The sequence below is a fragment of the Sphaerodactylus townsendi genome, linkage group LG13 (assembly GCF_021028975.2).
Source record: "Sphaerodactylus townsendi isolate TG3544 linkage group LG13, MPM_Stown_v2.3, whole genome shotgun sequence".
Taxonomy (NCBI): domain Eukaryota; kingdom Metazoa; phylum Chordata; class Lepidosauria; order Squamata; family Sphaerodactylidae; genus Sphaerodactylus; species Sphaerodactylus townsendi.
The window spans coordinates 24,092,301-24,099,899 of NC_059437.1; the positions used below are offsets into that span (position 1 = coordinate 24,092,301).

General features: G+C 41.9%; 1 protein-coding gene across 1 annotated transcript in view; it reads right to left on the bottom strand.

Moving 5' to 3' along the window:
- The window catches only part of PASD1 (PAS domain containing repressor 1), an 84,722-nt gene extending 77,412 nt beyond the window's left edge, over positions 1-7,310 (bottom strand). The window contains exon 1 of the mRNA XM_048513813.1: positions 7,054-7,310. The gene's annotated coding sequence lies outside the window, so the exon portion shown is untranslated. The remainder of the gene's footprint in view (positions 1-7,053) is intronic.
- Between the last annotated feature and the right edge of the window lie 289 nt (positions 7,311-7,599).

Consider the following 7,599-nt stretch of genomic DNA (forward strand, 5'->3'; position numbering starts at 1 on the left):
GGTTGAATCTAGTCATCTTATTCAATGAATCTCACAGAATTCCCCTCCTAACTACACATGCTTTAGTGATGGCCCTCCAGATGTTATGGACTACAGTTCCCATCATCCCCTGCCAGCATCATGATGGGAACTGTAGTCCATAACTTCTGGAGGGCCGCAAGTTTGACATCTGTGCTTTAGTCTACAAAAGTCTCATGATCCCAGCACAGCCTTTCTGGGGGTCAAAGAGGATCTCTTTTTTCATTACTGGAAAGATGGTTAGAACCAACCCATAAAATGTGACTTAATGGTACAGCATATGTTTTGCATACAGAAGACTGCAGTGCATTCTTGGGGTCTCCAAATAAAGAATTACAAGTAGCAGAAGCTGGGAAAGGTCTTTCTCAGCCTGAGACCCCAAACTGCCCATCACAGTAGACAACATGGTGCTAAAGTGACCAATAGTCTCACAAAGAATAAGGAGGCTTAGTATGTGTACACATCTATATTTGAAAGAATAGATATATTGGGAGTGTAAGTATACTGGTAATGAAAGTTCATATCTACTTAAACATCACTTGAAAATATTTATTACTATTGTTTCTGCCAACCACACAACCATGACACCCTATCATGACAGGACACCATACTGCTAGACAGAGCCAGTTCAACATGAACACTCAACATGAATTGTTTGTGTATAAGTATCTGTTGTGGTTAGACGTGCACATACTTAGCAAATTAGAAAAGAGATGGTGTGGGGGGCGGGGGAATCTCTACATACCTGCCCATTTTCCACAGTGACAGATTTAAATGACTTAAGTAATAATGATTTATGCAAGCTCCATCTAAAGCGTTAACTAACCATGCATCTTCTGAGAAAGACACTCAATGGGAAATTAATGCTCCTAGTTTTATGAGCAATAGTAGCAAAATAAATTAAGATCCTTCAAGATCATATGTTTGGTGTACATAAACAAACTGACTTGCAGGTAAGAAAAATTACATTTCCTCTATTACTTTCTGAGTAATAAAATTTCAAATTCTATGAAGAGGACAGATTATCATGCGTGGAATCTGTGCTGCAGGCTAGCAATCTCAAGCTGCTTTCATTCCTCTAGAAGGAAGAGGCGGCGGCATACATTTGACGTGTACAATTCCTAAAAAACAAAACCGCTGAAAACATCACTAATGCATCATCCACACCCAAGAGCTTAAATGCTCCACAGGCTCTGCCCTATTCTTGTCTCTTTTAGGACACCGTGATCTCAGCTGAAGGAACAGTACATTTCTAAATCCGATGAGGATTTTTTTTCTCTGTCCCGCTTTGCACATTTGCCACTCAGCCAAGCGGCAGTATGACACAAAGGCAAAATAAGCCCAAAAGGCTAGTACATGAAGCTACATTTAATCTCTGCGACTATTTAGTGTTTTCCTGTGCTAGGATGCTATGTGATACACAGCATAAAGAGTTAATGGTCTCACTTTTGCAAAGGGAGCACAAATTCTGGGCAAAACATTTCTTAATGCCTTAGAGGGAATTTAATCTTTGCACAGAAATCACATATATTTTTCAGAGAACAGGATATCGTAATGGATTTATATGTAAGAATTCAACTATGGGCACCTATGGAGTATGCAGTCTCCTTCAAGTGACCAGGTGGAGAAGCTTTGGAAGTCAGGAACTCCAGGGAAGTAAAAATGACTGCAAGGTTGGGGAGTTATCAATAGCCTGAAACTACTGGGTTAAATGAGAACTGCTCTCACATAAATATGCATAGTATTGATAGTCTGGTCACAAACAGGACAAAAATCGGCATTTATCTGGTATAAGACATGGACTGAAAAATCAAGAGGGAATTATATGGCTGGAAGAGATGTGAAGATAACCAGGTCATAAGTCTGAAACTTAAAGAAGAATCCTGTACACCACCATTCTCCAGAGTTTCTGAAGTCAACAATTAAAAAAAGATTTCTGATAAAAGTTCAGCAAACTTTCAGTTCCTTTCTAAAGTGGCTGTACAAACCAAAAGAACCACATACTGTGGCCTCAGTGACAGCTAATATAATTTCAAGTCTCCAATACAGACTGGTGAAAGTGCATAACAGCAACTGTTGTTTACATACAAGTGGGGAAAGAATGTAATTTAATAGCATTATTATTGTGATCCACGCTGAACCAAGAGGAAATCATATAGTGGGAAGAAGGCACGCATAAATGTTTTAACAAACAAACAAATATTTGGTTGTTACTGTCAAGTGAAAGGGTGAGCCTATGAGGCTATGGCTCAAAATAAACACAAGTATTGCTACACACAAGCTTGCTTCTCAGGAAGTGCAGGGGAGGTCAACCTGTGGCTGGACATTATTGTTCAAACCTGCAGGTGGGAGCTTGCACCAACAAATGCTCCTTCATACCCCAAAATATAACACATAGAAAATCAGCACAGCACTCGTTGGAGGAAGGGCAGAATAAAGATGGATAGACAGGCAGGCAATTGGGAGCATAAAGCCTTAGAAGCTATAAAGAGAAACTTCAGCCCATATCAAGAGGTTCCTTCTTCTTCTGCAAATCACTGGAAGAATTCTGAAGGAGGCAAAAAAGAGGTTCCAATAACACTAGCAAAATCCCTACAGTGACCCCTCACACTCCTAACAGCCCCATGTAGTTTTCTGCAGTTATTCCAAAGAATGGTTTTCATAATTCAAAAGCACTTTAAACAGATTACCAAGCAGGAAAGAACTGCAAACAAATGCTGTTCCTTGGCAGTCACCTCACAACTAATGAGAATCTGCATTTAATATCATTACTCCCCATCACTTAATCTTGCATCCAACACCATATGACAATAATTATGAGCTTACAAACCATGTTTAATTGTAAATTAAGTTCTTTTTGAGTACAGAATCGTAAACACGGCCCTTTACAGGTAAAATGCCTTCCACTAGTTTCTTTCTAGAGTTCTCTGGAAAATGATATCTCGCTAAAAAAGATTCTTTGCCCAACCTCACTAGAATTTCAGATGTCTTCCAACTATCTCTGCTTCTAATATGACCATAAACAATCAGATAAATGTCTCAGATTAGCTGAATAAAATCATACTTCTGTCTTGTGAAGCACCGTTCACTTTTGAACACCTAGCAGGCTTTTAAGAGCTGTATCCTATTCAATAAAAGAGCTGAGAAGTTTTGTAAAAGGATTTGGATTGATCTGACACTAGCATAGCAAGTCAGAGCTGCCAAAGAACGGGAATATGGGAGTACAAAGTTCTGGGGCCATAGGTCAGCCTGGGGGCTTGAGGAGTTTGGCAAAATACTGTTGGGAGATGGCGAGAAACACATCTCACTGTGACATACCTCCACCCACAGATGTGAGTAAAATGTTAGGAGCAAAAACTACCAGACCCTGGCCAAACAGCCCAGAAAACACACAAAAGTCAAGAGAATATTTGTTCTATTCAAGCATGCAAGATCTTCTGAATATTGGAGGAGCACCTCTGAGAAATCTTGCATCCAGTGCAGTAGTGGAAAATGGAAGTTTCAACAGAATGCTCTTCCGTCCTCTTTGCCCACAACCCTACAGCTTTCAGCATTCCCATATCAGCATTTTTTTTCTTTTTCATCTATTTTAAGTTGTCATGTCCAAGCATCTGTCATCCAGAGCCAGGACTGGATCTGGACAAGCCAACTGAAGATGAAGATGAATCCAGTCTGGAATTAAGAAGTGATAGCTAGAAGACCTTGTGACTTCAACAGAGCTGGGGCAGGAAAACACATCATGGATAGCTTCACAGTCCTGAAGATTCTTGCACCCAGTGCTGCAGCTGAAAATGAAAGCTACAACACTGGTCCGATGATGACCAGGGTGCTTTTCTGTTGCCCTCAGCAAAAACACTGCCATTCTTTCTTTCTGATTCCAAAAAATGCAGGGTCTTGTACAGAACAGTGGCAGCAGAATGACAGAACGGACCATGGAGGCTGTAGCTTGCAATTAGCAATGGTCATTGCAACATCAGGGCTAAATGGCTGTGGTGCACTTTCAATGGAGATGGTCTTGAACGTTTTCATACTGCAAACTGTGCCAAATGCAGTGGCCCACTCTGATGACTGACAAACACTTACGCTGGAATAAAAGTTGATAGTCTTTAAGGTGCCACTGGACTCCTGTTTTATTTCAGCTGGCAGGGCTCACATTATACCGGTACTGATGCATCTTCATATTCTAACTACATTTCCTGGAATATTTCACAGTGTTGGTTATGTACCTATAAAGATGCCGCTGTAAACCTCTGAAATGAAGCAAGTCACAAATCTAAATGCACAAGTACGTTCCCAGGACATGGGGATGGGGGGGGGGGGGGGGAGGTGCTATGCGCCCAGTTTTCATGAACTGGTCTCAGATGATGCATGTGCATAACATGTCAAGACAACAAATTAAAGAGAACATGGCCTTAAAACTTCCCTTGCAACAGCCCCGCATTTCCTTTTGATTTCTGTCTGGTGCCACTCCTCTGCTTCTTACTAGCTAACTTGCCCTGATGTCAAAGAATGCCTTAAAATTTGAACTGTTTAGAATCAATAGGCAACTCCTATAAAATTATACCACATCCAAGTACTTATATACAAAATGTTATAAACCTTTCATTACAATATTACTGAGAGGCAGGGGATGAAATTGCTTCTCCTTTTCTCTGTTGGTTCCTTACTATTGATATTTATATTACAAGTTGCTTCAGCTATATTTTTGCTTATACTGCAAAGGTCTCTGTATACAGTTGGCACTATGTCAGACAACAATAACAATAATAGTAAACCAATTTGTTTCTGATGAAGGGAGCTTCGACTCTCAAATAAAAAATCCTGTTGGTTTCTAAGGTGCTACTGGACTCAAATCTCGCTGTTCTACTGCAGACCAATGCAACAATTCTCTGAAACAATCATAATATTACATGCCATTGGTTCTCAAATGACTTCTGGTTGGCACAGATCAGTTACACAGTTGCACAGTCCTTTAATACCAACAAAAGGCTTCCTAGTTGTGTGCATGATAAATAAAATGAACATAGCTCCCCCCTATATGTACAAAGATGATTCCAGTAAACACACCAAACTAGTGTATGCCAGTTTTGTTATCAGAAATTCTTATCCCAAACTCCATTTTTTATGAATAACAATCCAGTAAAATTAGGGCAAGCCACCTCAGGTGAATATGTGAGGGATTTTTTTTTGTTAAGAAACAGAACAACTCCTGACATTTCCAAGTCTGAGCAAATGGAACATCCTGTCTCATTAATCAGATCAACACTGCTTTTACAAGGCACGGCAAAATACAGTCCATGCAATAAATAACCCTTCCCTCTTATAATACACCTACTGCACCCTTTGAAGTAAGTCTTGAGATGCCTAAGTCTGACTTCAACACACCCTGCCAAGCAAATTTGATAAATTCATGCAACTGAAGAGGGATTTTTTAAAATTTAAAACAGCAGTTCTCACTTGTTCATAAGCAGACCCATCAATGCAAGCAGCAGCATTGTATACTATGTTTAGGAGATCTCTGACCAAGTATTAATCTTTATGCCCTCATTCACTCACACATACACACACTCTCCTCCTCCTCCTCCAATTCATTTCAGGGCTGCTCCATAAATCGTCTTATGATAGATCTACCTTAGAGACTTGCAAAACTGGAAATCTGGTAGCTCTGATCCGACATTCAGAAGTGTGGAATTTTACAAAGGCCAAGTGTTCCATAAGATGGTTATGACAATGCCTGAGTCACCTGGGCACAACTTAGCAGTATGTTCCTAACACAAACCACCCAGAGGAATAATCAATATACAGTTTTACCCAACCAATATTGTAACATATATTAAATTCACTTATTAAGAACTGAGTGTTCCCAACCAGGTCTTCTTCCAAACCAGGCGTCAAAAGAATGTCAAGAACTTCCGTAAGATTTAGATGTGGGCAAACATTAGGAGTTAAACCACCAGACCGCAGACATACAGCCTGGAAAACCGACAACAGCCAGTTGATTCAAGTCGTGAAGGCCAACAATACATCAAACTTCCATAAGCTTAGAAGATCTACATTCATGGAAATTCAAGGTAAATCTCTCTCTTTCTTACTATTACAGCAAATAGGGCCAGTGAGAGGAACAACCCTCACGCTTTAATTACCGGTATTAATCCCGAAAGACCCTATCAGGTCTTTTGACGATTCATAAGTCCAGCCATACATAGTATTTACCACTTATTGTCCCAAAAGGCCATGGAAACCTATCCAGACACAAGTATGTCTTGACATCTGTATTTTAAAGGCACTTCTTCATTTGTTTCCATGGTTTTGATTTGATTCAAATCCATTATAAACCCAGCAGGATATTTGCAAAATTGTTCTGGTCTCCTTCTTGATTCTCTTTCAGTATTGAAAAGCTGTCCTTTTCTACTGATTTTGAAGAAGAGAAAATGAAAACACTTTCAGATTCAATTTGAGGTTGAAAAACATTCTCAAGTCGAAACGCATCCTTAGAAGTTGGCGAACATTTCCAGCAGGACTTGAATCTGATTTAGATGATAAGGAAACCACTAATGTGACACTACAGCGCCTGCAGATAAAAACTATTCTTGGGGGCCCTCCCACGCACAATACCTAGACCAACCGAAACATGTAAATCACATACCTCATTCCACAAACCCCGGGGGATGCCAGGTGTCCTGAAATTCCATCCCTTAGTCTCAGTGGCCCTGCGGATGCATTTCCTTCACCTTATAGGAAAGCTGCTTCAGAGCAGCACCAGGGATTCAACAGCCCCCTTCCATGACAGCAGACAAAACCCAAACACTTTTTTTTGACACATGTCACACTCCCAAATGTAAAAGTGAAGTTCTGGGCTTTGCCCAGCAGCATCTGTCTACTCTTGACAGCTTGCCAGGATCAATGCTATCAGAACAGAAATCTGCACTACATGTGCCAAAAAAGGTCAGGGGTGAAAGAAACGTAAGCAGATGTGCCCCAAAGAAAGGAGAGCGGCAGTCCCCAGATTCTAACTGTCCCATGTCAAGGACTCACCCAGCTTCTCTCTTAAGATGATGCCCGACCAGCAGCAGAAGTCCTCAGTTCCTTGTCAAGCTCCAGGAAAATAAACCATAGCATCTTGAAATCCCGGCTTCCCCTGTGATGCAAGGAAAAGCGAATAATAATAATAATAATACGTTTTTTAGAAATCCTTCCAGAAGTGGCAAAAACCCAGAGCGCCAGAAGCTGAAGGCGGAGGGGGTTGGCTCAAAAAACGAGGGAGCAGCAGCAGCGACAGGCGGTTTGGCTGACTTGAGAAACTCACATTTGCAGCGCCCCAGCTGCCCGGGCTGGTTGTGTAACTCCGCCACAGCTTGGGGTTAGATCCTCCCTTGGCATCGTCGCACGGGCACGCGCGCTCCCGCCGCTCCTCCTGGGTCAGTGGGACCCGGGCGCGGGCACGCCTCCAGCGGGAGCCCGAGAGCAGGCGGCGGGGCGCGCGCGGGGAAGGGACTGGCGCTGGTCTCCGAGGAGGAAGGAGGGTCGGGGGCGCGCTTCTGCCGACAGAGCCGCCTGCCGAGCAGAACAGGGGCAAGGGAG